At 37.2% G+C, this 24,763-nt stretch overlaps 1 pseudogene; it reads right to left on the bottom strand.

The window, feature by feature from the left end:
- The window catches only part of LOC144252550 (roundabout homolog 1-like), a 158,785-nt pseudogene that overhangs the window by 105,547 nt on the left and 28,475 nt on the right, over nt 1-24,763 (bottom strand).

Genomic DNA, 24,763 nt, shown 5'->3' with positions numbered 1-24,763 from the left:
CACTGCATATAAAATGCAATTTTTAAATGATCTCTATTCCCAAATAGCCATAATTTTCATTATTGAGTTATTTTGTAAAACTTTAATGAGTCTACCACTATTTTAACAAAACTAGCAAAATCCAGCATATTTACTACAAAAGTCAATATTGACTTTTAACATGGAAATGCAATGATTTGTATTTGAGAAGAGTTTTTAATAATTGTTTGCACAATAAATTGTCATGTATATGTTAGTATTTCAGATTTCTCATTTGCAATAGCAGAAGAACTATTAGAATGAGCTACTAGAACTATCTAGAATTAACTCAGAATTAGTATTTTTGTTACTCAATAATTATTAAAATCAAGCAATAGAACTATCAAAAATAAAAACACTCATATGAGTACTGTGCTCCTTATTTATAAATCATTTACTCATAATAGACAATATGTTAAATATTAATATATAAATAATTTAACTCCTATAAAAATGCTGTGATATTGTATTACTATACCCATTTTACATAGGGGGAAACCAAGTCCTCAGTCACATACTTCTGAGTCACATAGTAGTAAACAGTACAAGAAGGATCCAACTAAATCCAGTCTGATGCTAATGTCAATGCTCTTAGCAACCATTCTTTATAGCAATTCTACTACATCTGGAAAGTCCCAAACTACAAAGAAATGTTTTAAAGTCCTTCATTCTTTCTGTCAGTTTATCTTATAACTCCTCATGCATGGGATTTGTGAACTTGCTTGCTTAAAAACAAAAATCAAAACAAATTTCTGTGTCCTAACCCAGATCTTTGGAAAGAGATTCTCCAGAGGCCATGTCTGATAATCCGCATACTTAACAAGAAACTTCAGATAATTTAGGAAATTCTGTCTGGTCCTAGATTTTACTGTGCTCTCTTTCTCCTCCCCCCATCTCTGCCCCTTTGGTATTAGGGATTGAACCTAGGGGTACTCTTCCACTGAGGTACATCCCTATTCCTTTTTATTTTTTATTTTGAGACAGGATCTCCCTAAGTTGCCCAGGCTGTGCTCAAACTTAAATCCGTCTGCATCAGCCTCCAAAGTCATTGGGATTACAGGTGTCATGAGCCTTGTTCCCTTTATTTTCTTAATAAATTTTATTTCATATATTTAAAATATAAAACATGATATGCTGAGATACATATAGATAATAAATTGGGTCCCCTTCTTTGTTCTTTTGAACACAGATTTCCAGGCAGCATTGATCATAAATGGTGAGCGCCTCAATTTTGAGCCACAGGTACTTATTGCAGGCACCCAGGATCAGAGCTTTCAGCAGCTGCTAGAGTTTCCCGATTCCCTGTGCTGTTTCCACCACTCAAGCAGTATTTTTTAGACAAAGTGCCTACTAGATGTGTAGTACAAATCCAAGCACTGTGAAGAGTACCCACATTTAAAGACCAAGGAAAAGCTAGGCCTAAGAAAAGAATACTTAAGTGTATCTTTACAGACAAGCATCTACAGAAGAGAAATTAGAACAAGATATAGTCCATGCTTGTGCAATTATATCAAAATGGATTCTACTGTCATGTATAACTAAAAAGAACCAATAAGAAAGAGAAATGATTCTCAAATCAAGGATCTTTTAAAGATGTTGAAATTAATTACTTCTGTAATAGGGGGGGTGAAAATCAAATAACCACCCTTATTTAAGATAATTTTCCCCATAAGTTCTATCTTCAGCATATAGTTTTATTGCCTTAACTCAATTCTCTGAATTAAGTACTCACTGGATAAGGGGTAAGGGGGTAGAAATTTATTTTTAAACATATACTTACTCCAATAGTGTCTCTTTAAAAATGAACCACATATAAAACAAAGAAATAAAAACCAAATTCTCTACTGAATTTCTTATTGTAATTGTTTCCTGCTACCAGAGGGTTTCACTTGTGATGTAGTTTCCTTTGTAGTCACTAATATTTTCTACATTCTTCTCAAAGGAAGAAACAAGACCTAACTTCTCAGGTTTCCTTTGAATGCTTTTTCTTAGTTATCTTTTGCAGTTGGGAGTCATGTTACTTTCTCTAACATACTGTGTACATTATTCTAACATGTTAAAGACATTTTAGCAGTGATGCTAATGTGCATATTCTATTTTAATATTGAATCAAATAATATATTCTAAACTATATACAGATCCTTCATAAGTTTATAGCTAAATTCAGTTGAAATGAGAGCATCTGCATTCATCAAGTAGTTTCTGGATTTGATCATTTGTACCCAATTTCAACTGAAATCCAGGCTTAGGGAGCAAGCATTCCATATGGATATCTTAAGGCTGAATTAGCTTTGGAGCTGAGTTTAAAATTGCAGGAGGAAACTCTATTTTGATTTCAATGTCTGCTGCATGCATAGCAGAATGGCTATTATTTATAAAACATCAGGATACCAAGGTATGAAAACTTTAAAACATAAAGTGAAACATATTTCACTGACTGATGTGATAGACAATCAAGCTCCCTGTCACAATTGCCTAGAGACAGACACACCTTTTAATGTCCTATATTCATCCTGGCTACTTTTACTCCCTCTGAAGGGCTTTTGAACTTGGATTTGACATCTCTTAAACTTATGCTTTCTCTAAATGGAAAGGGGTTTTCTTTTCTTACAGTCTCAGCCTCACGTAGAGTTCAAGTCTAACTTAGATTAAAGAGAAGTAGTCTAGGCCTTAGAAATTCAATGTTTGTTCTTGATCTTTTTTTTTTCTTTTGTTTTTATGAGGTTGAGCTAAAAACCCCAAAGTGGGACATAATGGCTTTAGAGACAGGAAGGAAATATTCTTTATTCTTTCTTCTAGTGTAAAAAGCCCACAAGGCTCTTTTGTAGAAAGCCCGCAGTAGAAGCACTCCCTCAAAAGCCACCTTTTTCTTCTTAATAGCCTCTGAAGAGACAGTGTTGAGAAAGATGACAGCACCAGGCATTGCTAATGTTAGGCCCAGAAACAAGCTAAGTGGTTTATGGTCAAAACCCTTGTTTACTACAGTCGCTTGTCAAAATAGGGAATTTTTTCCACCAATAAAATGTTTTAAAGGTCATTGCCTCTCAAATTGCACAATAAACAAGTCATCACCAGAAAGGGGAAAAAAATGTGGGAAATAATAATTTTGACGTCAGAGACAAAGGAGGAAAGTAATGATGAGGAAATGCCTGTATTGTGGATACCACAGAGGTGACAGAAACGTCTCTGATTTTAAAACTTGAAGTCTGCTGGGTGCAGTGGCACATGTCTGTAAAACATCTCAGTGGCTCAGGAGGCTGAAGTGAGAGGGTTGCAAATTCAAAGCCACCCTCAGCAATTTAGCAAGGCCCTACGCAACTTAGGGAAAACCTGTCTCAAAAAAATTTTTTTAATATTTATTTACTTTTTTTTTTAGTTTTCGGTGGACACAACATCTTTGCTTGTATATGGTGCTGAGGATCGAACCCCGGGCTGCACGCATGCCAGGCGAGTGCACTACCTCTTGAGCCACATCCCCAGCCCCTCAAAATTTTTTTTTAAAAAAATCTGGGCATGTAGATCAGTGGTGAAGCGCTCCTGGGATCAATCTCTGGTACCAAAACATCTAAATAAACCAAGTAACCAAAATAACCATTAAAAAACAAACAAAAAAACAACAACAACAACAACAAAAAAAAACTTGAAGCCTTTAAAGCCCTATCCACCAAATAATAAGGAATGAAATTGACCAAATTATATTGTTATGTTGTGTGCACATAGGAGTATAGAAATATGTAACAATGAATTCCACTGTTATGTATAATTATAATGCACAATAAATACGTATGTACAAAAAACAGCAAAAATAATAAATCTTTATAAAAATTAGCAAAGTACAAATGCAAATCATTCATCCAACAAATATTGAATGTCTGTTAGATCACAGGAACTATGTGCTCAGAATAAAGATGGCGAAGTCCCTATTGTACAGATGGATCTTACATTCTAAAGGGCAATAGATCCATCCATGTTTATGCTATAAATTGCATAGACCCTTGAAAGCACATCATCTGAAGTAATGAAGATGTGTTTTCCTCCAAAGACAATGTTTTCACAGCAATAGCTGTCATGTAATTAACGATTAGAAATATACTATGTTTAAGGACCCAGAGAATAAAACACCATCTTCTCTGACCCAAGATAGAACTCTTCATAATTTCAAAAATGTAATTCATTCTTCTTTAATAAACACTTACATAATATATAATAGTGCCCATTGGTAAAGCAATGCTTTCTTAAATATGTTTGACATAAAATTCTATTCAAAATCAACATCCTATTTCACATGATAAAACAACCACAATGACGAGCTCCCCGGTGCCTACCTTGAACAGTCAGAGTGGCTGATGCTTCAGCTTTTCCAACCATATTTTCTGCAACACAAGTATATGATCCCATGTCACCAGCCATCACCTTCAGAATTTACAAGGTATGATCATCTCGGATTTCATATCTAATATTGCAGCAAAAACAGCATGGTTAAGGATTTTGTTCTTGAATGATCCCATTTTTACACTATGATGTATCCAGACATCAAATCACATGCAATAATCCCTTCAGTAATTCAAAACAAAATTGAGGATGTGATGTTCCTCTAAGTTAGCAGGCAGAAGAAATGAGCTTGTTTCCACGTGTATATGAACTAACATTAAAATATTTTCTTAAAAATAACATTTTTGAGTAAAGTTAACATTTATACATCTATTTCCTCAAGCTGTGGTACTCACACTAAAATTAAATGGCATTGAAAATTAATTAAATTTTTATAATGTGCTGGACTTTAAATGATCTATAGATTTTACCTTCTTAAATTCTTATAACAATTTTATAAGATAAGTATTAACCTTATCTTCATTTTGTAGGTGAGGAAACTGAGAAACAGGAAAGTAAGGTTACTTGGCCTTGGTCCTCAGGGAATTTCAGGGCAGAGCTAAAATTTTGAACCCAGATAGTCTTCTAGAGTTCACTTGATTTGTCTAGACTTCCCTGCCCTTAAAAATAGGGATTCTTGATATAAAATTTTCTCATATAAAATTTTCCTGAGTTATATTGTCTGATACGGTTTATATATTGATAGACCAGATACTTCCCACACTCCAAGTAAATCCCCTATTCACATTCCCAACTTACTAACAATTAGACATCACATTTCAAGGGACCCTAATATTTAATATGTTCAATAATTCTTTTCTTCTCTTAACATAATCCTCCTCCTCCTTCTACCCCAATCTGCCTATCTTCCTTCATCAACTCTCTATTTCTAACTAGTCGTCCAGTTTGCCACTGTAGTCTCAGAAATTTCTCTCCACTCTGTACATTATCTCCATCTCTCCAGGCTAAACAATATACAACTCTGATTTGTTCAATCAAATAATGGTGTCCCTATAACCGGCTTCTCCTCATAGTAATGGAACATACATCATGCTAACAAAATTATGTTATTCTAAAAACTAATCCTGCTCATAATAATATTTCTCAACTCATCAATGTCATACAATATGATGTGAGATTTATTATTACACAAAGCCCCTGATGATATGTCCCCAGTATTTCCAATATGATATCCATTACTTCTCACCACATATATTATGTGCTAGTGATGCTCAACTTTCTACCATTCAAAATATGTGGTGTTCTTTCTTTTTTTTTTTTTTATTGGTCGTTCATAACATTACATAGTTCTTAATACATCATATTACACGGTTTGATTCAAGTGGATTATGAACTCCCGCTTTTACCCCGTATACAAATTGCTGTATCACATCAGTTACCCTTCCATTGATTGACATATTGCCTTTCTAGTGTCTGATGTATTCTGCTGTCTGTCCTATTGTCTACTATCCCCCCTCCCCTCCCCTCCCCTCCCCTCCCCTTTTCTCTCTCTACCCCTTCTACTGTAAATCATGTCTTCCATTTGTATTCTCTTGACTTACCCCTCCTTACCTCTTATATGACATTTTGTATAACCCTGAGGATCGCCTTCCATTTCCATGCAATTTCCCTTCTCACTCCCTTTCCCTCCCACCTCTCATCCCTGTTTACTGTAAATATTCTTCTCAAGCTCTTCGTCCCTACCCTGTCCTTGTTTACACCCCTTATATCAAAGGAGTCATTTGGTATTTGTTTTTTAAAGATTGACTAGCTTCACTTAGCATAATCTGCTCTAATGCCATCCATTTCCCTCCAAATTCTATAATTTTGTCATTTTTTAATGCAGAGTAATACTCCATAGTGTATAAATGCCACATTTTTTTTATCCATTCATCTATTGAAGGGCATCTAGGCTGGTTCCACAGTCTTGCTATCGTGAATTGAGCTGCTATGAACATTGATATAGCAGTGTCCCTGTAGCATGCTCTTGTTAGGGCTTTAGGGAATAGACCGAGAAGGGGAATAGCTGGGTCAAATGGTGGTTCCATTCCCAGCTTTCCGAGAAATCTCCATACTGCTTTCCAAATTGGCTGCACCAATTTGCAGTCCCACCAGCAATGAACAAGAGTGCCCTTTTCCCCGCATCCTCTCCAGCACTTATTGTTGTTTGACTTCCTAATGGCTGCCAGTCTTACTGGAGTGAGATGGTATCTTAGGGTAGTTTTGATTTGCATTTCTCTGACTGCTAGCGATGGTGAGCATTTTTTCATGTACTTGTTGATTGATTGTATGTCCTCCTCCGAGAAGTGTCTGTTCAGGTCCTTGGCCCATTTATTGATTGGGTTATTTGTTATCTTATTGTCTAATTTTTTGAGTTCTTTGTATATTCTGGTTATTAGGGCTCTATCTGAAGTGTGTGGAGTAAAGATTTGTTCCCAGGATGTAGGCTCCCTATTTATCTCTCTTATTGTTTCTTTTGCTGAGAAAAAACTTTTTAGTTTGAGTAAGTCCCATTTGTTGATTCTATTTGTTAACTCTAGCGCTATGGGTGTCCTATTGAGGAATTTGGAGCCCGATCCCACAGCGTGTAGATCATAACCAACTTTTTCTTCTATCAGATGCCGTGTCTCTGATTTAATATCAAGCTCCTTGATCCATTTTGAGTTAACTTTTGTGCACGGCGAGAGATAGGGATTCAGATTCATTTTGGTGCAAATGGATTTCCAGTTTTCCCAGCACCATTTGTTGAAGATGCTATCCTTCCTCCATTGCATGCTTTTAGCCCCTTTATCAAAAATAAGATAGTTGTAGTTTTGTGGATTGGTTACTGTGTCCTCTATTCTGTACCATTGGTCCACCCGCCTGTTTTGGTACCAGTACCATGCTCTTTTTGTTACTATTGCTCTGTAGTATAGTTTGAAGTCTGGTATCGCTATACCGCCTGATTCACACTTCCTGCTTAGTATTGTTTTTGCTATTCTGGGTCTTTTATTATTCCATATGAATTTCATGATTCTTTTATCTATTTCTACAAGATATGCTGTTGGGATTTTGATTGGCATTGCATTGAACTTATAGAGAACTTTTGGTAATATCGCCATTTTGATGATGTTAGTTCTGCCTATCCATGAGCAGGGTATGTTTTTCCATCTTCTAAGGTCTTCTTCTATGTCTTTCTTTAGGGTTCTGTAATTTTCATTGTATAAATCTTTCACCTCTTTTGTTAGGTTGATTCCCAAGTATTTTATTTTTTGGGGGGATATTGTGAATGGAGTAGTTGTCCTCATTTCCATTTCAGAGGATTTGTCGCTCATATACAGGAATGCCTTTGATTTATGCATGTTGATCTTATATCCTGCCACTTTGCTGAATTCATTTATTAGCTCTAATAGCTTCTTTGTAGACCCTTTTGGGTCTGCTAGGTATAGAATCATATCATCTGCAAATAGTGATAATTTAAGTTCTTCTTTTCCTATTTTTATGCCTTTAATTTCTTTTGACTGTCTAATTGCTCTGGCCAGTGTTTCGAGGACTATGTTGAACAGAAGTGGTGAGAGAGGGCATCCCTGTCTTGTACCAGATCTTAGAGGGAATGCCTTCAATTTTTCTCCATTCAGAATGATGCTGGCCTGTGGCTTATCATAGATTGCTTTTACAATGTTGAGGTATGATCCTGTTATCCCTAATTTTTCTAGCGTTTTGAACATAAAGGGATGCTGTACTTTGTCGAATGCTTTTTCTGCATCTATTGAGATGATCATATGGTTCTTATTTTTAAGTCTATTGATGTGGTGAATAACATTTATTGATTTCCGTATATTAAACCAGCCTTGCATCCCAGGGATGAATCCTACTTGATCATGATGTATAATTTTTTTGATATGTATTTGAATCCGATTCGCCAGAATTTTATTGAGGATTTTTGCGTCAAGGTTCATTAGAGATATTGGTCTGTAGTTTTCCTTCTTTGATGTGTCTTTGTCTGGTTTCGGAATCAGGGTGATGTTGGCCTCGTAGAATGAATTTGGAAGTTCTCCCTCTTTTTCTATTTCCTGAAATAGCTTGAAAAGTATTGGTGTTAGTTCCTCTTTAAAGGTTTTGTATAACTCTGCTGTATACCCATCCGGTCCTGGGCTTTTCTTAGTTGGTAGTCTTTTGATGGTTTCTTCTATTTCCTCTATTGTTATTGGTCTGTTTAGGTTGTCTATATCCTCCTGGCTCAATCTGGGCAGATCATAGGACTCAAGGAATTTATCTATGCCTTCACTATCTTCTATTTTATTGGAGTATAAGGATTCAAAGTAATTTCTGATTATCTTCTGTATTTCTGAAGTGTCTGTTGTGATATTGCCTTTTTCATCCCGTATGCTAGTAATTTGGGTTCTCTCTCTTCTTCTCTTCGTTAGCATGGCTAAGGGTCTGTCAATTTTATTTATTTTTTCAAAGAACCAGCTTTTAGTTTTGTCAATTTTTTCAATTGTTTCTTTTGTTTCAATTTCATTAATTTCAGCTCTGATTTTAATTATTTCTTGCCTTCTACTTCTTTTGCTGTTGTTTTGCTCTTCTTTTTCTAGGATTTTGAGATGAAGTATGAGATCATTTATTTGTTGGTTTTTTCTTTTTTTGAGGAATGAACTCCAAGCAATGAATTTTCCTCTTAGAACTGCTTTCAATGTGTCCCATAGATTCCGATATGTTGTGTCTGTGTTTTCATTTAACTCTAGGAATTTTTTAATTTCCTCCTTGATGTCTTCTAAAACCCATTGATCACTCAGCAACCTATTGTTCATTCTCCAGGTGATGCTTGCTTTTTCCTTTCTTCTTTTATCATTGATTTTCAGTTTCATTCCATTATGATCAGATAAGATGCATGGTATTATCTCTATCCCTTGGTATTGTCTAAGAGTTGCCCTGTGACATAGTATATGGTCTATTTTTGAGAAGGTTCCATGTGCTGCTGAGAAAAAAGTGTAGCTACTTGATGTTGGGTGGTATAGTCTATATATGTCAATTAAGTCTAGGTTGTTAATTGTGTTATTGAGTTCTATAGTTTCCTTATTTAACTTTTGTTTGGAAGATCTGTCCAGTGGTGAGAGAGGTGTGTTGAAGTCTCCCATGATTATTGTATGTTGGTCTATTAGTCTCTTGAACTTGAGAAGAGTTTGCTTGATGAATACAGCTGCACCATTATTTGGGGCATATATATTTATGATTGTTATGTCTTGTTGGTGTATGGTTCCCTTGAGCAGTATGAAGTGTCCTTCTATATCCCTTTTGATTAGCTTTGGCTTGAAATCTATTTTATTAGATATGAGTATGGACACTCCTGCTTGTTTCCGTGGTCCATATGAGTGATATGATTTTTCCCAACCTTTCACCTTCAGTATATGTATATCTTTTCCTATCAAATGCGTCTCCTGTAGACAGCATATTGTTGGGTCTTGTTTTTTGATCCATTCTACTAGCCTGTGTCTCTTAATTGGTGAGTTTAAGCCATTAACATTTAGGGTTATTATTGAGATATGATTTGTTCTTCTATCCATATTTGTTTATTGATGTTACTAAACCTGATTTGTTATCCTCTTTGACTACTTTCCCCCCTTTACTGTCCTACCTCCCATTGTTGGTTTTCAATGTTGTTTTCCATTTCCTCTTCCTGTAATGTTTTGCCAAGGATTTTTTGAAGAGATGGTTTTCTAGCTGCGAATTCTTTTAACTTTTGTTTATTGTGGAAGGTTTTAATTTCATCTTCTAACCTGAAGCTTAATTTCGCCGGATACACGATTCTTGGTTGGAGCCCATTGTCTTTCAGTGTTTGAAATATGTTATTCCAGGATCTTCTAGCTTTCAGAGTCTGTGTTGAGAGATCAGCTGTTATCCTGATTGGTTTACCCCTAAATGTAATCTGCTTTCTTTCTCTTGCAGCTTTTAAAATTCTCTCCTTATTCTGTATGTTGGACATCTTCATTATAATGTGTCTAGGTGTGGATCTCTTATGATTTTGCACATTCGGCGTCCTGTAGGCTTCTAGGATTTGGGATTCTGTCTCAATCTTCAATTCTGGGAAGTTTTCTCGTATTATTTCACTGAATAGACTGTTTATTCCTTTGGAATGGAGCTCTGTGCCTTCCTGTATCCCAATGACTCTTAAATTTGGTCTTTTGATATTGTCCCATAATTCTTGGATGTTCTGCTCATGGTTTCTTAGCAGACTTGCTGAGCTGTCTATGTTCTTTTCCAGTTGAAATACTTTGTCTTCATTGTCTGATGTTCTCTCTTCTAAGTGATCTACTCTGCTGGTAGTATTCTCAATTGAGTTTTTAAGTTGGTTTATTGTTTCCTGCATTTCTAGAATTTCAATTTGTTTGTTTTTTATTACCTCTATCTCCATGTGAAATTGATCTTTTACTTCCTGGATTTGTTTGTCGATGTGATCTTTCATTGTCTGATTTTGCTGTCTCATGTCTTCCTTGAGACTCCAGATCATCTGAAGCATATATATCCTGAACTCTTTATCTGATATTCCATCTGTTGCAGCTATTACCTCTTCTAAGGTTGAGTTGACCTGCATTGCTTGTGGTCCTTTCTTTCCTTGTCTTTTCATACTGCTCGCGTTTCTTTCTGCTTGGTGCAACTGTTGTGTTTTGAAATTTACCCCCTATTTATTTATGTTGCTCTTGTATACTTGAAAAGTCTCCCTTGCAGGTGCGGGCGGCGGCTGTGCCCCTACTCCTATTGGGGTGACGTGTCTACCACGCTGGCGGCTCTCTGGGCCTGTTCCGGGAGTGGAAGGCGGCTCTGCTCTGTCCCTATTCCAATTGGGGTGTCGTGACTACAATGCTGGCAGGACGCTGGGCCTGTTCCGGGCGTGGGCGGTGGGCTTGGCTGGCGGGATTCCACCTAATGGCAGTCCCTAACCTCCCTGCTTGCTAATTAATGGCTTCTCTGAGGCGCCACGCCTTCTGTAGCTTCGGGGCAGGCCGCGCGAATCAGTTGGCCTTGATCTCCGGGGTCCTGCTGCTGGCTGTTTTGATGTTGCAAGCTATTGGAGAGTGGTGGTGTGTTCTTCAGCTTTCCCGGATGGTGGCCGCTGACTGCCTTGGCGGAGTGTCCGCTGTGGGGGATGGGACTGTACCGCTTCCTTCCCCTTCTGAGAACCCGAGCTCGGCCCAAGGGTCCGTGTGGGCTTGGCTGGTGGGATTCCACCTAATGTCCTTCCCTAACCTCCCTGCTTGCCAATTAATGGCTTCACTGAGGCGCCACGCCTTCTGTAGCCGCAGGGCAGGCCACGCGAATCAGTTGGCCTGGGTCTCCGGGGCCCTGCTGCAGGCTGCTGGGATCCCTGGCACTCTATCACTTTGATTTTTTCTGCTTGCCCCTCCCCCAGCGCTGGCTAGCCAGGTTTCCTTTTGGCTGCTACTGGGAGGAGGGGTTGGAGGTCAGATGTCTCTGGTTTCCCCCTAGCCTGTATGGAGGCTCAGCTTGATACTCCCTCTCCCGGCAAGCCTAGGAGAGATTTTATGCGAATTCCCGCTGTCTGGGGGGTGAGCTGAATGACACCGACCTGTTTTGATGTCGCACTCTGAAGGAGAGTGGCGGTGTATCCTTCAGCTTTCCCGGATGGTGGCCGCTGACTGCCTCGGCGGAGTGTCCGCTGTGGGGGATGGGACTGTACCGCTTCCTTCCCCTTCTGAGAACCCGTGCTCGGCCCAAGGGTCCGTGTGGGCTTGGCTGGTGGGATTCCACCTAATGGCCTTCCCTAACCTCCCTGCTTGCCAATTAATGGCTTCACTGAGGCGCCACGCCTTCTGTAGCTGCAGGGCAGGCCACGCGAATCAGTTGGCCTGGGTCTCCGGGGCCCTGCTGCAGGCTGCTGGGATCCCTGGCACTCTATCACTTTGATTTTTTCTGCTTGCCCCTCCCCCAGCGCTGGCTAGCCAGGTTTCCTTTTGGCTGCTACTGGGAGGAGGGGTTGGAGGTCAGATGTCTCTGGTTTCCCCCTAGCCTGTATGGAGGCTCAGCTTGATACTCCCTCTCCCGGCAAGCCTAGGAGAGATTTTATGCGAATTCCCGCTGTCTGGGGGGTGAGCTGAATGACACCGACCTGTTTTGATGTCGCACTCTGAAGGAGAGTGGCGGTGTATCCTTCAGCTTTCCCGGATGGTGGCCGCTGACTGCCTCGGCGGAGTGTCCGCTGTGGGGGATGGGACTGTACCGCTTCCTTCCCCTTCTGAGAACCCGTGCTCGGCCCAAGGGTCCGTGTGGGCTTGGCTGGTGGGATTCCACCTAATGGCCTTCCCTAACCTCCCTGCTTGCCAATTAATGGCTTCACTGAGGCGCCACGCCTTCTGTAGCCGCAGGGCAGGCCACTTGAATCAGTTGGCCTGGGTCTCCGGGGCCCTGCTGCAGGCTGCTGGGATCCCTGGCACTCTATCACTTTGATTTTTTCTGCTTGCCCCTCCCCCAGCGCTGGCTAGCCAGGTTTCCTTTTGGCTGCTACTGGGAGGAGGGGTTGGAGGTCAGATGTCTCTGGTTTCCCCCTAGCCTGTATGGAGGCTCAGCTTGATACTCCCTCTCCCGGCAAGCCTAGGAGAGATTTTATGCGAATTCCCGCTGTCTGGGGGGTGAGCTGAATGACACCGACCTGTTTTGATGTCGCACTCTGAAGGAGAGTGGCGGTGTATCCTTCAGCTTTCCCGGATGGTGGCCGCTGACTGCCTTGGCGGAGTGTCCGCTGTGGGGGATGGGACTGTACCGCTTCCTTCCCCTTCTGAGAACCCGTGCTCGGCCCAAGGGTCCGTGTGGGCTTGGCTGGTGGGATTCCACCTAATGGCCTTCCCTAACCTCCCTGCTTGCCAATTAATGGCTTCACTGAGGCGCCACGCCTTCTGTAGCTGCAGGGCAGGCCACGCGAATCAGTTGGCCTGGGTCTCCGGGGCCCTGCTGCAGGCTGCTGGGATCCCTGGCACTCTATCACTTTGATTTTTTTTCGTGGTGTTCTTTCTTACATTCGTGTCTATGTTGTAAGGATCTTCTGTCTGGAACACAGGACTCTTTTTTTTTCTTGCTTATCATATTGGTACCTATTTTTGAAGACTGTGCTTATCTGTCCTATTCCATGGGTATTCTCCTTATTCTTTCTCCCTACAGTTGCATAGGTCTGCCTTTTCGTCATGAAAGGGAATAATGAGGTTATTCCATATCTACCCATAAATGTGTCTTTTTGCAAGCTCCTCGAGAGCAGATGCCCTCTCTATGCCAATGTTGTAACCCCAACACCTAGCAGGCATTCAATGCGTGCATGCTGACAGCTAACTGGCAAACTCAAATGCTTTATTCCACCGTCTCATTCCCCAAAGCTTGGTATTTCCTGAATCACTGCTCCTAGCCAATTTAAGTCCTTATCAGACACTAAGAAACTTCGAACTCTTCTACCATTCATTAGTGACACATAGCTGAGGAAAGCAAAGTCTGATTTTTAATTGGTTCATAATTCTATCATTATTGCTATATGTTTCTTCCTTTTCCTACCTGGCCATATATAAGAAGTTGGTATTAAATGTGATTTGGCTGAGCAGGAAAGAAACTGTCTATAGAATACCATGTTTTACTAGGGAAAACCAGGGTCACAAAAATATAATCCAACCCCAGAGGAAATCTGGAAACCTCCTGGTTCAAAGTATCTCTAGTATTCTATTCTGGCTCCTGATCAAGGAGTCTACAGATGCTCCTCAACCTTTGACAGGGATGTGTCTTTGTAAACCTATCATAAATTGAAATACCAAGAGTACAAAACTGCATTTTGTTCACCTAGCCCACTGAAGACCCCACATGGCAACACAGTACACTGTAGAGTATTGGTTCTTTCTCCTCCTGGTTACAAAGCCAACTGAAAGCTATGGCTCACCACTGCAGCTAGCTTAGAGTATCACACCACATATCACCAGCCTGGGAAAGATCCAGATTTGAAGTATGGTGTCTACAGAGTGAATATAGCTTTCATACTGTCTTAAAGTAGAACATTTTAAATCAAACCTTAGCAGTCAAAGACCATCTATAGAGTTAACCATCTATCGGCACCTAGAGTCTGATGAGAAACAGAAATTCTAAGTCGATGAATCACATCATTAAATTCTGATCTGTACCTGGATTTGGGCAACTCTCCATCATCTTTTCTCCATTGGACTGTAGGCACAGGGTCTCCTTGGGCCTCACACTTAAATTCTGCACTGTCATCCACGGTCACTGCCAAGTTACTAGGTCTCTTCACAAAGGATGGTCTCTCTAAAATTAGAAAGAGCCATCTCAAGATAAAACACTTCAGATGTTCAGTGAGAAAAGATTTATAATTCAAAATATTGTTTAGAAAATTACTTCGCATAATTTCCAAGTTGTAGAGACTACTCCCCATCTTTAATATTTCCTTCTACTTCTTTTTCCACATCTTTGGCTATTTTATATCAGGTCACTTCACTTCTCTTTCTACCCCCAAAACAATGATATAAGAATATTTCTTTCTTATATAAAGATCATTTGTATTTTGATTAAATATTATTTTATTCTCCCTTGTACAAAAATATAATAATGATAAAAATAATGATGATAATAAGAAGAAGGCTGTACAGTAGTAAGAAGATTTGATACAATGGCACTTACCTAAAACAGTGAGCTCTGCTACTTCACTCTCACGTTCCCCGACCATATTGGTCCCAACACAAACATATTTGCCAGCATCACTTTTACGGGTGTAAGTAATCATTAGCTTTCCTCCTCGTATCTTAAAAAAAGAAAAAGTTTGACATATATACCATTAAAAGAATTTTAGCTATGGTTTTGTGGCAGGTCTTCATAAATGAATTCCACTCAAAGCTATATACCAAAGCCTAGTTATATCAAACAGCTGGTGTGTACTGTTTGCTATATTTATAGGTAGTAACTTTAAACAGAGTAAATTCCAAAAATATAATATAAAAGGAAAACATGTTGCATTACCTACATTTCTTGTAAAATTTTTATATTCTAACTATGCTTGTGTTTCAAATCAACCAAGTTCTTTCCTATAAATTAATTAAGTGAAAACCACAAAGACAGTGCTTGAATAACTTGATTAGCAAGTGTAAGAAAGAAAAAGGAGTCTTACTATCATATTATACATGTAAAATGTAAATGTATTTATGTAATAATTGATTTCAGGAAAGAATATTCTAATATTGTTGTATGTGTAACAAAAAATTCTCTAGTAAGTTTTCCAGAGTTTTCTTAAAGAAATATATCTTATTTTCCAAAATGTAGTAAAATCTGCCATTTTCTAAATATATATGTGTGTGTGTGTGTGTGTGTGTGTGTGCGCGCGCATGCACGCACATATTTATTTTTTTCAAATATATTTATATATATGTAGATGTACATGTAGCTCTCTCCCAAGCAGCTTCTTGGTAACTTTAGAGGCACAGATTGAACAGATCCCAATCAATCACTTGGAAAGTCATGTTCAGGTATAGTCTTGAACATTAATTGAATAATTACAAATATAAATAAATATCCAGTTCAAAAAGTAGACTGAAGTCAAATATGAATTAAGATTGGGATGCAGAAATTGGACTGGATTTACTTAATGTAATTTATTTAATGCAACACACTTTCAATTAGGGAGTTGAGTTCAGTTACCCATGAATATCTATAATGTCCCAAATTTTACAAGGATAACTTCTAAAATGTTTATTCATGAAGGTTTTAATCTCACATTTGCTTATTTATGGTGAGCAGATTAAACAAAGGAAAAAAGAAACAGAAACAATGAAGGATGAAAGAAGAGAGGGAGAGAGGGTAGAAGAAAGGAAACGTTCAAGCACTTTTTTCATTATGCCTAATAGAGTTTATTGAAATCTCTATAAAAGTTTTACTATTTTGGAATGTCTGAGTTATTTCAATGTAGAAAATCAAACTAAATATTCTGGTTGTATAAGAACAAACCAAATATTAACAGAGAGGTTTTCATTTCTGTTGTTTTAAAATTTAGTATTTTTTCAATAGTTGTATAAACAAATGATGAGGTGCTCTAAGGTTCTACTGTAAATATCATCCTGGTATTTTTTCTTTGCATTGTTCATTCTCTAACTTTCATATCTGAAATAATACCTGCATACAATAATCATGAGATGTGTTGACTAGAAACTACTATTATAGGTAAAATCTAGTTATTTATCCAATTTGATATAGTTTATAAAGGTTTATATATGTTAAAATATACTAAAGTTTCCTTATCCATTCATCTACTGAAGGGCATTTAGGTTGGTTCCACAATTTCACTATTGTAAATTGTTCTGCTATAAACATTGATATGGCTATGTCCCTGTAGTATGCTCTTTTTAAGTCCTTTGGGTAAAGACCGAGGAGTGGGAAAGCTGGGTGGAATGATGGTTCCATTCCAAGTTTTCCAAGGAATCTCCATACTGCTTTCCAGATTGGCTGCTGCAATTTGCAGTCCCACCAGCAATGTATAAGTGTGCCTTTTCCCCAACATCCTCACCAACACTTATTGTTGTTTGTATTCTTAATAGCTGCCATTCTGACTGGAGTGAGATGAAATCTTAGTTTGATTTGCATTTCTATAATTGCTAGAGATGTTGAACATTTTCTCATACATTTGTTGATTGATTGTATATCCTCTTCTGAGAAGTGTCTGTTCAGTTTCTTGGCCCCTTTATTGATTGGGTTTGATTTTTTGTTGTTAAGGTTTTTGAGTTTTCTTTATATACCCTAGAGACTAGTGCTCTGTCTGATGTGTGGAACATTACTCAGCATTAAAAGAGAATAAAATCATGGCATTTGAAGGTAAATGGACAAAGTTGGAGAATTTCAAGTGAATCAGGCCAATCCTAAAAAACCAAAAGCCAAATGTTTTCTTTGATGTGAGGATGCTTGTTAGAGTCTGTAAACAAGTCAGGATGGCACCTGGCATTTTGCCAGAGGGAGTGTTTGTGAAGTAACGCCATCGAGCCATTAAGTGTGGAGATTCCTTATTGGTTGACTGCTGTATCTAGTTTATGTTAATTAAGATAAGCTGTGTGGAATGTATAAATACCTCTGTTGTCCTACAATAAACGGCTCCCACTCCTGCTGTATCAATGTACACAAGTTGTTCGTCACCCCCCCCCCCGCCCTGGTTATTTTGCTGCAGCTGGACTGCAGCAGATGCTGATTCATAATGGTGATGGGGTAGGAGGAGCATGGAGGAATGGAAGAACTTTAGATAGGGCAAAGGGGAGGAAGGGGAAAGAAAGCCTTAAAGGGGTAGGAATGATGGTGGAATGAATTAGACATCATTACCTTAAGTACATGTATGAAGACACCAACGGTGTGAAAATACTTTGTGTTCAGTGACTTGAGAAATCGTGCTCTATATGTGCATTATGAAAGGAATTGCATTCTGCCATCATGTATAACAAATTACAATAAACAATTAAAAAATAAATGTTAAAATATACAATTATAATTTCATTGCTTCCATATGTATTTAAATTTTTGAATAAATCAGGGAAGAAAATATATGTCACACTAAAAAGAAAAAAAAATCTTCCAGAGCTAATTATTATCCATGTTTTGTGATCTTTCTTTTTAGCTTTCTCTCCGCATGTATGTGTGTGCATGTATATGTGTGTGTGTGTGTATATATATATATATATATATATATATATATATACTCATACATATATAAGTATTCACAAATGTAGTATATGCACACAGGCAATAAGATATGCATAAACATATATACATATGAACATATGTACATATTAAAATTCTACTTTACTAAAATAGAATCATGTGGTCTTCTGTGACCTGAATTTTCAATGAAAATGAGGAGACTTTTACATTTTGATTGCTAAAATATAGAACAGTTATTCAGCATTAATTTAAATGGCTACATAGTATTCATTGTATGGTTTTACATATTTTGTCAAATTTTTCCCCTACTGATAGATATTTAAAATGTTCCCATGTTTCCTCTCATAAATAGCACTGAAATCAGCATCAGCATTACATGTCTGTGTGTTTCTTATGCATCTGCAATCATCTCAGAAAATCTTGAAGTAGGATTCTTAAATAAAATGAAAACCCAGCTTGAGACTCTTGGTTCTTGGTGCTACCTATTTTGTTTCAGGAGATGCTTTTGGTGTAAACATATCATTTTAAATATTGGTCTTTAGTGAAATCCCACAGTTAGAATGGCAGCAAATGTGTTATAATACCCTCATTTCTCACTAAAGGGATCAGCAGCTCAGCAAACTGCAACCTTACCTCCCACTCACCTCCACTGTGTTCATCATTACAACATGTTCTAATTGTGCTTTTAAATGTCAGATTTTCCTTCCTGACTGTGAATTACAAGGCAGAGGAGCATATCTAATTCCTCTTCATAGCCTCAGAACCTGTCACCATGCCTAGTAAACAGTCAGAATTTTCTGGGAGGAAAGTGACTTGTCTGATGTCACATAACAAGTTGGAACAGGGCTAAGATTCTAGGCAAGATATGGGTCTCTGGTTATGTGAGTTGGACAGATGAAAATACATGCACAGCCCACAATCCTGTTATCATCATTACTCTTTAATAAATTTGAGTTTAATAAACTTGAATGCTTGAGAGTCAGAACAATTTGAGTATCATAAAATCAAGACCTTCCAACGAAGACCCACTATCACCTTTCATCATATACTTACTTTGTAACACATGAACATTTCTAAATATTCTGAAGAAACAAACTTATTATAGCTAAAAGAAGAGTGAAAAACCCCAGTACTGAAAGAGAACGTAATTGATCTGAGATGTGGTCCTAGATGTACTTTTTTAAATATTTTTTTTTAGTTATAGTTGGACACAATACTTTTATTTTATTTATTTATATTTATGTGGTGCTGAGAATCAATCCAGCACCTCTCATGTTCTAGGCAAGCACTCCCCTGCTGAGCTACAACCCCAGCCCCTAGATGTACTTTTTTGGTTCTGTATTTTGGACAACACATTCAGCTTCCTTCTCAGCCTCAGAATCTAACCTTGAATGTCCTGGTATGTTTATTTAGGAAACTGATTAATTTCAGAAAGAATTACACAATAATAGATAAAAGAGATAGGAAAAACAGAGGAAACAAATGGTTTAAACATTATTTTTGTTCTTAAAATCAATAAGTCAAGGTATTTTATCTAAAATCAAATGCAAGGCTTTGGGAATAATTTTAAAACCTATTTAAGTGTATGTTTTAAACATATGTAGAAAATGAGAGCCAAAACATAATAACATATAAATAATTTTCAACAGTAGAGATTTATTTCTAAGCTTTTGTATAATATAGTACTAATTTACTTTTATAATTTTTAAATACTTGGCAATGTCTAGTCTTGCTTATGCACACATGGGAATAACATTATTATTATAATACAGCCCAATGCTATTATATTTTAAAGGAATTCTTATAAATGGAGGAGGAGAATTTTGTTAGTAGGAGTTAAGAGAGGATTGCCTGGAGATTCTCAAGACATGGAACAATTCCAATTGTGAGATGAATGGTAGGAAACAATAATGAGATGAACCAAAACTCAAAGAGAGCTAAGAAATCCAAAAGACTTTGTAGTACACACCCTGTTATTACAGTCCTGACTGTAATAACTCAGCTCAATTATGGAAAAACTTGATAATTCATTTGACAAGGAGGCATGCTTTGGGAACACATATTGGTGTTTTCAGTATTTAATATAAATAGAAAAAACTGTTTCTATTTTTTATATAAATTTGCTTTACAGTTATCATTTACAATTGAATTGTATCTAGTATATAAATTAAAAGTAACCCACTAGAGCCAGGTGTTTTGGTGTACGCCTGTAATCCCAGCAGGTAAGGAGGCTGAGGCAGGAGAATCTGGAGTTCAAAGCCAGCCTCAGCAAAAGTGAGGTGCTAAACAACTCCGTGAGACCCTGTCTCTAAATAAAATACAAAATAGGACTGAGGATGTGGCTCGATAATCAAGTGCCCCTGAGTTCAACCCTCAGTAACCCCCCCCCCAAAAAAAACTAATCCACTAGGCTTTCTACAAATATTTTCTCTATCTTTTGTAAGTATACAAATACTAATAATATGTACCATTTAAACAATTTTTTTAAGAAATGTTCTTTGATGAGTCAAGTATCTTGAGAAGTTTTTTTTATTCTTAGTAGCATAGAACTAAATGGATAAACATCATGACTGCAATGCATATATAATTTACATACTGATGCAAAAAAATCTTCCAAACTTATAAAAGCTTTAAAAATTAAATTTATAAAACATTTTAAATTTAAAAAATGTATTTTCTTACATCAATAACAACGATTTTAGCTGTCAATGACTGAAAAACATCAACCAAATTGCACCTTTGATTTTCCACTTACGGTATTCTTCATTAATATTTTCTAAGATAGTACTATATATACAAAAATTATATAAGATATTTAAAACATTTTTAAATCCCAGACAATCTTTCAATACACACAGAGATACGTACATATAGACAAAACAAAAAATATCTACCAGTTATAATAATTGTATATTATACTATGCACTTGATCGATTCAAGAGATTAGTGCTCTATCTGATGTGTGAAGGATAAAAATTGCTCCTAGGATTTGGGCTCTCTGTTCACCTCACAGATTGTTTCTTTTGCTGAGAAGAAACTTTTTAGTTTGATTCCATCCCATTTATTGATTTTTGGTTTTAAGTCTTGCGCTATAGGAGTTTTATTAAGGAAGTTGGGTCCTAATCCCCCATGATGAAGATTAGGGCCTACTTTTTCTTCTATTAGATGCAGAGTCTCTCTGGTCTAATTCCTAGATCCTTGATCCATTTTGAGTTGAGTTTTGTGCATGGTGAGAGATAGGGGTTTAATTTCATTTTGTTGCATATGGATTTCCAGTTTACCCAGCACCATTTGTTGAGGATGCTATCTTTTCTTCAGTGCATGTCTTTGGCACCTTTGTCTAATATAAGATAACTGTAATTTTGTGGGTTAGTCTCTGTGTCCTCTATTCTGTACCACTGGTCTACCAGTCTGTTTTGGTGCCAATACCATGCTGTTTTTGTTACTACTGCTCTGTAATATAGTTTAAGGTCTGGTATAGCCACCTGCTTCACTCTTCCAGTTAAGGATTGCTTTAGTTATTCTGGATCTCTTATTTTTCCAGATGAATTTCATGATTGCTTTTTCTATTTCTATGAGGAATGACACTGGGATTTTGATCAAAATCTCATTAAATCTCTATAGTGCTTTTGGTAGTATGGTCATTTTGATAATATTAATTTTGCCTATCCAAGAGCATTTCCATTTTCTAAGGTCTTCTCTGATTTCTCTCTTTAGGGTTCTGTAGTTTTCATTGTATAGATCTTTCACCTCCCTCACACATTAGATAGAGCACTAATCTCTAAGATATATAAAGAACTAAAAAAGCTAAGCATGAAAAAAAACCCGAATAACCCAATCAACAAATGGGCCAAGGACCTGAACAGACACATCTCAGAAGTGGACATACAATCAATCAACAAATATATGAAAAAATGCTCATCATCTCTAGCAATCAGAGAAATGCAAATCAAAATTACTCTAAGATATCATCTCACTCCAGTCAGAATGGCAGCTACTATGAAGACAAACAACAATAAGTGTTGGAGAGGATGTGGGGAAAAAGGCACACTCATTCATTGCTGGTGGGACTGCAAATTGGTGCAGCCAATATGGAAAGCAATATGGAGTTTTCTTGGAAATCTGGGAATGGAACCACCATTTGACCCAGCTATCCCTCTCCTCGGACTATACCTAAAGGACTTAAAAACAGCGTACTACAGGGATACAGCTACATCAATTTTTATAGAAGCACAATTCACAATAGGTAAACTTGGAGTTAACCTAGATGCCCTTCAGTGGATGAACAGATAAAAAAAAAGTTGCATATATACACATGAAATTTTACTCAGCGCTAAAAGAGAATAAAATCATGGCATTTGCAGGTAAATGGATGGCATTTGAGAAGATAATGCTAAGTGAAGTTAGCCAATCCCCCAAAACCAAATGCTGAATGTTTTCTCTGATATAAGGAGGCTGACTCATAGTAGGGTAGGGAGGGGCAGCATTGGAGGATTAGATGAATTCTAGATAGGGAAGAGGGGTGGGAAGGATAGGGAGGGGCAGGGGATTAGCAAGGGTAGTGGAATGTGATAGACATCATTATCCAAAGTATATGTATGAAGATTCTTATTGGGTGTAAACATACTTTATGTATAAACAGATATGAAAATATTGTGGTATATATGTGTAATAAGAATTGTAATGCAAAAAAAAGTACATGTATAAAGGCATGAATTGGCCTAAACATACTCTATATACAAAGATGAAAAATTGTACTCTATATGTATAATAAGAACTATAATGCATTCCGCTATCGTGTATTTAAAAAACAATAAAATCAATAAAACTAAAAAAAAACCTAAAAATTGATTCAAGAGATTCCTGTCTAATCAAAAGTAATCTCCTTTGTTAGGCCAAATCTAGCATTATTCTATTAAAATTAATAACTAACATATCTTTCATTTGTTTTATCTGGAAACATATGCATGTGTATTAACACTGTAAAGCCTAACAAATAAGTTATACTTAGGCTTTATATGTTATAAATGTTTCCTCCAAAACAATGATTCTCAGTGAGGGCAATCACCCTAATCTTTCCTCATGGATATTTGGCAATATCTGGATATATATGTACATATTTGATTGTCAGAAGTAGGAGAAAGGGGGACTAAGGATGTATCTCAGTGTAGGACACTTTTATAGCATGTTCAAGGGCCTGGGCTCAAGTCCCACCATCAAAAAAATGAAAACAAAAAAGAAAGAAAGAGCAACTGGAGGGCTGGGGCTGTAGCTCAGCGGCAGAGCACTTGCCTAGCATGCATGAGGCACTGGGTTCGATCCTCAGCACCACATAAAAATAAAAATAAATAAAATAAAGGCATTCTGTCTGCAGCTACAAAAAAGATTAAAAAGAAAAAAAGCAGCTGGAGTCATAGTTGTAGAGTAGTTGCCTAACATGTGTGAGGCACTGGGTTTGATTCTCAGCACTGCATATCAATAAAATAAAATAAAGGTTCATTGAATATATATATATATATATAGACCCAGTTTGTATAAAAAAGAAAAAGAAAGAAAGAATGAATGAATTAGGAGCAGAGACAGTGTTACTGGTATCTAGTGGGTACCTGGCAGAGATGCTATTAAACATCCTACAAAGTACAGGGTAATCCTTCACATTAAAGAACTATCTGACTCAAAACATCAATAGTGCTTATTCTGAGACACTTTGTTCTAAAGGTCGAGCTCTGGACTACGGAGAAAGGCTGAATTAAAATGATAAATGGAAGGAGAAGATAAAATTAGATGATATAAGACACATTTATTCTATTTGGAAAAAAATTGATTGGACTTCCCCAATTGGTATAAACACTTCTCAAGCCCACAACCCCTGCCCACTCCATCAATAAGACAATTTCACTGTAAAATACAACATCCCATTTAGTATCCTGGCAATAACATTTAAGAATCCCAAAGATGTTACAACTCCAATGGAATTTTAAACAAGCTTCATTAAGCCTGAGAGAAACTGATTTCCTCAAAGATTATAAACACAGAAATTCATAAAAGTATAAGGAACAAGCAACACAGTTGGACAAAAGGAGAAAAAAAATATAATAATAGTCTATCATTTCTATAAAATCAAATTGATTTAGGAATTATGGCAATGCCATTTGGCAATGGCTGAACTGAAGCCTTAGTTCTCTTTGCCACAACAACCAATATGGAATACAAAGTGTCCTATTCTTTTCAAAACACAGAACAGAAACAGCACATAGTATGGTGCCCTCCATCAAATTAGCATACCAGCTTTCAGTTGGTACATAATGTACTATTAACCATCACCAATTTATGTTGAGTCATATGTAATACCTATTGTAAATTTAGGATGCCCCTTTTTAACGAAAATTTGACATTTCCTCTCTCTGTGAAAGGAGGAAAAATATGTCTAACACACACAAAATACTAGAAATGTGAAAACGGCACTATTTGAAACAATCTAAGAAATGTTTCTTGGCAGGTTTCTTCCTACAGCTGGATTTGACAGCCAAATTGTAAACCTATCAAAAACTAGTTTGTATAATGAACAGACACAATGTTAAACACTGAGCTGCTGCAGCACTTCTTCAATTAACATAATCCTGGGGGTGCAGAAGCAGAACGTGTTCAGCTTGCAGATAATATGCTGGCATCTAGCCTATGTCAAAAATCCAAGGCAGAGGTCTTGCTT

Source organism: Urocitellus parryii, unplaced genomic scaffold, assembly GCF_045843805.1.
Source record: "Urocitellus parryii isolate mUroPar1 unplaced genomic scaffold, mUroPar1.hap1 Scaffold_45, whole genome shotgun sequence".
NCBI classification, from domain to species: Eukaryota; Metazoa; Chordata; class Mammalia; order Rodentia; family Sciuridae; genus Urocitellus; species Urocitellus parryii.
Note: the sequence above shows the minus strand (reverse complement) of the source record. Positions and strands in the feature narration are given on the sequence as shown.